The sequence below is a fragment of the Corvus brachyrhynchos genome, unplaced genomic scaffold (genome assembly GCF_000691975.1).
Source record: "Corvus brachyrhynchos isolate BGI_N302 unplaced genomic scaffold, ASM69197v1 scaffold115, whole genome shotgun sequence".
Taxonomy (NCBI): Eukaryota; Metazoa; Chordata; class Aves; order Passeriformes; family Corvidae; genus Corvus; species Corvus brachyrhynchos.
Window position 1 is genome coordinate 551,513 of NW_008239553.1, and position 6,904 is coordinate 558,416.

Consider the following 6,904-nt stretch of genomic DNA (forward strand, 5'->3'; position numbering starts at 1 on the left):
GGGGGGGGAGCAGGCACACAGAAGAGATCTTGGTCAAAACCCCTCCTCCCTGACATCTTTGGCAGACCCTGCTTGACCCCACCTCTTGACTGGGAGAGCACTCTTCCAAAGAAGTGAGAGAGGCTAAGTTCCCATTCTGGGACTCCGGGAGGATGTCATATCAACACTGTGTCTAGGCAACATCTCCATGGGCACATGAGAGCCCTGATGTCACTCCTCAGGATGCTTGCCAAATCCCTCCTTTCTTCTGCCCTGGCTAAAGCTGCTGTGTTTTGAATAGACCCCTCAAAAGAGACCCTTAAGTCCTGCTAATTTGGATGAGAGCCAGGTATCCAGAGAGGATCTGCATGCCTAATACACCTGAGGAGTCACCTGCTCTTTGAGACAAGAGCTGTCTCTCCGGAGAAGAGCACTCACCCCTTCCACTCACATTTTCAATACTGTTTAGTCCCCAGGGGAGGGGCTCATTGAAGCATAAATAACAATAAGCATAAATTTCAAACTCAGTAAGGATTTACACATTCAGCACCACCCACATACCTGCAAATTAAGTGTTTTATGAGGGGGTTAGCCAAACTGGGCGAGGCAATGCCTGGCTGTGGGATCCTTGAGGATAACAAGGACCTTGGCACAAAATCAATTTTACAACCATTAAGAAAAGAAAGCATAAGAGAGAAAGGTAAGAGTGACTGAGCATGCCTGGGACTGTGTGTTCATACTCTAGCACTGTTTCACTACAAAGCAAACAAAAAACCCTTCCCTGGCAAAACATATGCAGTCAGCCACAACGTGAGAGCAGAAAGCCCACATCTCCTGCTCCCAGAAGTGGATAAGCAGGGAAGCAAGCAGCCCCTCCAAGTCCCCATTGGGAGCTGGAAGGCGGGCCAGAGACCAGCACCCACTGTGCAACCAAGGGAAACTCCTTCTGCGTCAAACAACATCCTCTTGTATTCCATAAGGCCTCCTTTATCCTGAAGGATCCCAAAGCACTTTACACTATTTATACACAGGAACCACTTCACTAGTCATTGAACTGAGGAGAGGAACAATAACCCACTCTTTTCTCTCACTCGAAGCACCAGAAATCAGTGCCTGGCTGTGTTTGCAGAGAGCTCATAGCAATGAGGGTTTGACACAACAAGGAGCAATAGTTCAGATAGGTCAGGATCAGCCAACAGACAAGGCAAACTCTTCACTGCAGCCTACTATTGGTATTTTAAATTCTATTTTCCCAACTCTGCTCATGGGCATTGTGGGGTTCTTTTTTTTTTTTCTTTTTTTTTTTTTTTTTTTTTTTTTTTTTTTTGTAAGCAGGGCTTTGTCTGTGCTGGAGAATTTACCAGTAGCATTAAACCACATTTCTAAACAAAACATTTTGTGCCAAATCAGCATGCTGCTTGATCCCTTCCTATTCATTATCTTCCTATTCATCACATTCATTTTCATCCCAGCTCTCAGAAGCGTAGCCACTGGGTTCTCAGTGTTTTCAGAGAGTGCTCACAAAACCTCCCTGACCTGTAGCCATGCCAGTACTAGGACCAAGTCAACAAGCACTAAAAGTCCTGGGAAGATAGAAATCCTCCCAGACTCCACAAAGCCTGTTCAGGCAATTCTGTACACAAATTCAAAGTGCTCTCCAAATAATGCAGCAGTGACAATCATTTTTTCACACTCTACAAAGAGCTGGGTTTTTACACAGTGGTTTGAACTGAGGGCAAACACTAACCAAAGAACACGTGCTGCATTGTAGCTGCTACACAGTCACTCAGAATTTGGCTGCAGTCTCAGTGCACTTTTGTTCCCTACAAATCTCTACATTGAAAAGGTGCTCAGCTAAAAGCCAGTAGATTTTCTGCCTCCCCACCGTATCAGGTGCATATCCCATGGCAGGCCGTCATCTTCACTGCACCAAACTCACAAACAAATCATGGGACTTTAAATCCCACTGTCAAAAATATGCAGCAGTTTTTGGAAGAGAGGGCAGGCAACTGGTGTATCATCACAAGGTACATTTCCAGCCTCTCAATCACACAGTGTTCTATAATCTCACTGCCTAAAAGATCCTCTGCCTCCTCAAAGCACCCCAATAAAGAAAAAAGGGAGCAGATTATAATAGGAGCACAGAGAGATTAAGTGCCTCTCCCAGCACAGAGAAGGGGTGAATTTGCCCTCCTCAACATTCATCCTCCAGCGGCTAAGCTGTCCTGTCAACACAGAACACAAAGCTATAAAACACAAAGTTTTCAAGTTACTTGTTAGCACTGCCTTGCCTGTGCCCACGACACCTGACTGCAAACAGCACAAAGCAAGAGGTGCACAAAATACCACATCAGCTTTAACTTTTCTACAAAACTTGTTTTGTTTTGAGCAGGTTGTTCCTGTTCTCACTTTTTGTGGTGCAAACAAGCAAAGCCAAAGTCTCTGGAGTCATCCCACACATCCTCCCCAGGCAGCCTGCCTCAATTTGAACTCCACTAAGATTGTATTTTAAAAGCAGCTGACAAAGGGATTTGGAAGTGGAAACCAAGGTTAACGTTCTTACTGCTTCAGACCTGTTGCTGATTAGCTCAGGACTGGCGCCAGCCATGCCAGAGAAAGCGGAGCAGGTACCTGCAGTACCAGGAATGGGGTGATGCACTTTGCAGTGCCCTAGCACACCAAGAGATAAAGGGAACATCATGCAGACAAAGAATGGGGCAACAGCAACTCTCACCTCACTATGGCAGCCACAGATGCCAGTGACAACTTCAGGAGGCTCCCTTTCTACCCAGAACATCCTCATGTAGGAACACTCACACCTGGAAATACCCACTTTGCTAACAGCAGTGCCAGGAAAGGCCAAGAAATCTCTTCTGACCATCAGTCCTTATATATCCCCAGTATCCTTGTCTCCGGAGGTGTTCTGAAGCAGTCACTGAACGATTTGAGGAGTTATATTCCTCTCCACAGCTAAAATCACTTTATTAGAGTCAGATCAAATATCAAGCACAGTCAAGGGCAATTAAATGACATTTCATTTCCCAGAGCTGTAAGTCGAAGTTCATAGGAGCTGTCTCTCTCCTGTTGCTATAGGAGCAGTGCTGGAAACAATGCTCAATCCATGCTGCGTAAGGCTGCCTTGAAAAAGATCGTTCTTCCAGTAAAATTAAACAACTCCTGGCCAAAAACAAACATTCCTCCCCCTTCCGCCTTGCCCTTGTGTAGCACATTTTAGTGACTCCACCAAAACCATCTACACAGCTGTTTCTGGAGCAGCCTGCAAACTTGACAGGGAGGCACCAGCATGTGAATAAACAACCGGGAGGCAAGGGCTGCCTCCAGGCAATTACTTGCTGGCCCTTCACCAAGGCTGGCGACAGGGGACAAGATACAAAGAAGTCTCTGGCTCCAGAGCACGCACCACGAAGCTCCAAAGAAATCCCCCAGCCCCGTGCCAACAACCACTTCCCCGAAACACCTTACTTCGCCGGCTGCATGGGGAGCTGCGCTTGCTCTGGTCCTCTCCGCAGCTTCAAGCTGGCACAGGCAAAGGGCAGCTCTCCATGAAGGGTACAAAGCCATAACCAGTACAGCAACTTTGGCAAGGCTGTGTCAGTGTACGTCCTGGTTTTGGCTGAGATAGAGTCAGTGTTCTCCTTGGTAGCTGGTACAGTGCTGTGGTTTGGATTTAGTATGAGAACAGTGTCGGTAACAAACATGTTTTGGTTGTTGCTAAGTAGTGCTTACTCTAGATCAAGGACGTGTCGGTTTCCCACGCTCTGCCAGTGAGGAGGTGCACAAGAAGGGAAGGAGCATAGCCAGGACAGCTGATCCAAACTGGCCAAAGGGATGTTCCCTACTACAGAATGTCATGCTCAGGATATGAACTGGGGGGAGTTGGCCTGGAGCCACTGATCACCACTGGGGGACGAGCTACCGAGTTGTGTTGTGCATCATTCGCGTTTCTTGATGTTTATTCCTCTCTTGCTCTCCTTTGCATTACTATTACTGTTACTATTAAAATTATTATTACTGTTATTTTATTTTACATTGTTTCAATTGATAAATTGCTCTTATCTCAATCCATAACTTACACTATTTTACTGATTCTCCTCCCCATCGCACATGAGCAGGGGGATGAAGGAGGGGTAGTACATAATTGCTGGCTGGGGTTAAACCATGACAGTGTAATCATCCACTGCATTTAGAGCTGGCAAGGAAAAGAACCTGGAAACAGGTTCCTCTAACAGACGCCAGCACAAAACAGCTGGACTTCAAACGAAGCAGGAAAATCCTGCAGGGGATTTCTCCACCAACCCACCCTCCTGTTACCTCAGCACTCTATGAAGAAGCTTCAATAAAGGAAAGCCTAAAATTACTTTGAAACTTAATCCTCCCCACAACCACCCCTCCACCTTGGAGGTCAATTTTCAAGTCAAGAGGAACCATTACCATCTCATCTGATCTCCTGTTATTTTAAAGGTTAAAATTTAAAGGCTACAAGTAGTCCAGTCTACATTCTACAGTAGCACATTCTACCCTGGATTAACCCTCAAATCCCAAGCAGACCCAAGAACACTTCAGGAGATGGGAGAAATCACATATTTTGCTCCCTCAGGAGCCTCTAAAAACGTAACTGGCACATCCCCAGCATTCAGACTTCTTTGAGCTCAGCAGAAAGCAGCAGAGCTCTTTGCTCTCAGTCTCTGGGCAGACACATTATCCATCTTTCAATTCATCCAATGCCATTAGTGAGCAGGAGAGGAAAAGCAGTCCATAGCATGGCGCACTTGTAGGTTAAGACTCTCAGGACATCCTGAAGTATTAAAAGCAAAACACACCCAAGAGAAAATCCAGGAACAACACAGTCAAGTTTCTGAAGAAACTGAGTAACTACCTTCAGTACTCAATGCCCACTGTGAAAATGAGGTTCCTCCTGGATATAAAGGCATAGAGGAACCCAGAAAACAAAATGCCCCCCTTGCTTTTGAAGCATTTAGAAAAAAAATCTAAAATTCATGCTGGAAGTAACCAAGTTAATTCTGGCACAGAAAATAATCTTCCTATTACTCAACTCAGCCAAAAGGGTGTTCTAGCTCTGACTGCCCAGGGCAGGATAATGCAAGGAGAGGGAACCAGAGCTGGCCACACATGGTTATCAGTGTTAAAAATCATGAGGATACTGCTGATCCACAGCAGTTGTGCCCTCGTACACAGGGAAATCAGCTTCCCACTTACACACTTGTAAATGCAATGTTGATAAGAATCATATTGATTTAACTACAATAATTGATTTTGGATACTCTCACTGCTCTCACCTAAGCTGGCTTACCCCCTCCTTTTTTCTTAAAAGACTGTTAAAATTCCTGATGAAGTAACAAACAATAAAACCCTTTTTTCTACAAGGGGGTCCTCTTTCACATGGAGACAGATGCAGCCAAAGTAAAGCTCATGACATCAGTGAAAGCAGAGGTTTCCCTCTGCAACTATCTGCTTTTCCCTCCTCCCAGGCTTCTTGCAGCACACCTGTGAGTTAGGATCCACACTTCCCCAGGGCCTGAGGGCAAACAGCCCAGTGAAGTCAGCAACCAGGATTTCATCCTGGCCTAAGCACAGCGGTTTAAGTTCCCTTTTTTTTCTGTCTTGGACACACTGCATACATCAGAGGTAAGCTCTGGGGAGTGCACAATGGACAGAGCAGGCTTTTGTTTGGCTCTCCAAAGCCCATCTCTGGGCTGAGCACAACCTCATTCCCCACACATGAGCTCAGCTCTCAGAGGTGCAGGAACTAGCCTGACAGTTCTTCCTCCCCAAACACAGAAACAGGTCCTCCCAATAACAAGAAATATGTCCTTTTAAAAAACCCTCCAAGTGGACAAGGTACATTGGAGACCACACCAAATGTCTCCTCACCGCCGGCAGACCTCTCGCCTTAGCCAAGTCTCTCAACAAAGATGGAAGAAGCTATTCCACACTGCAAGGGGAACCTGCAACCAGCCACAGGTCAATTCCTCACCAAGTGGTATTTCCACACAGGACTGGACTCACCCTTTCTATGCTTCAACAGCCAAAACCACAAGCACGAAGCCCAACACTTTCCAATATGCACATTTCTTGCACACAGCACTCAACACGCACACCCAAGACTCTTTCCTGCTCCCACGTGCCTGGCTTCTACACTCACTGTACACCCCTGGGATGGCACACACAGCTCCCCACCTCTTCCCTGGGAGCTCTGCATGGAGCTTACAGTGACCATGGAGAAAAAGAGCCAACCATCTCTGTTCCCAGGGCAGTGTGGGGGTGAGATGTGGGACATGAATTCCTCCCTTCTGGATTCCACCAAAGCTAAGAAGAAATACTGACATTCACAAGCCATGACTCACGCCTGCCTTGTCAGGCACTACAGAAGTCCTGCTCACTGGCTGGCATGCCAAAAATGTCAGCGTGGCTGGCATCTGCCAGTTGGCTCTGACAGCAGATAAATTTGACCAAAACCATCCTTCCCCCTTATTTTCTTTATTGTTGCAGTGCAGTTGACACTGAGGATCAGAGTACTCCCTAAAAACCCCACAGGCATTGTGGCTCCTACTCCAGCAGATAACAAGTCAGCGATGCACTCCAGACAAAAGAGAAACCTCTCTCACAGTAATTCCTACCTCAAACCACTCCTGGTCCCACTTTTAACTGAATTTCACTAGTGAAGGAGCCAATGAATCCATTGTTCATCCTCCAGCTATGCTGGTAAGTCATACACTTGTACTGAAAGAGCTGCCAAGGACTACTTTCAGTCTGTGTTGAGCTGATTCCACTCCTGCCTGAGATGCACCTACCAAAGTGTACAGCGCTTTTCTGGCTGGGACTGGAGAGTCATAACCACCCAACCAGCAAGACCCAAATGCAGTCCAGACTCCAAAACACACCT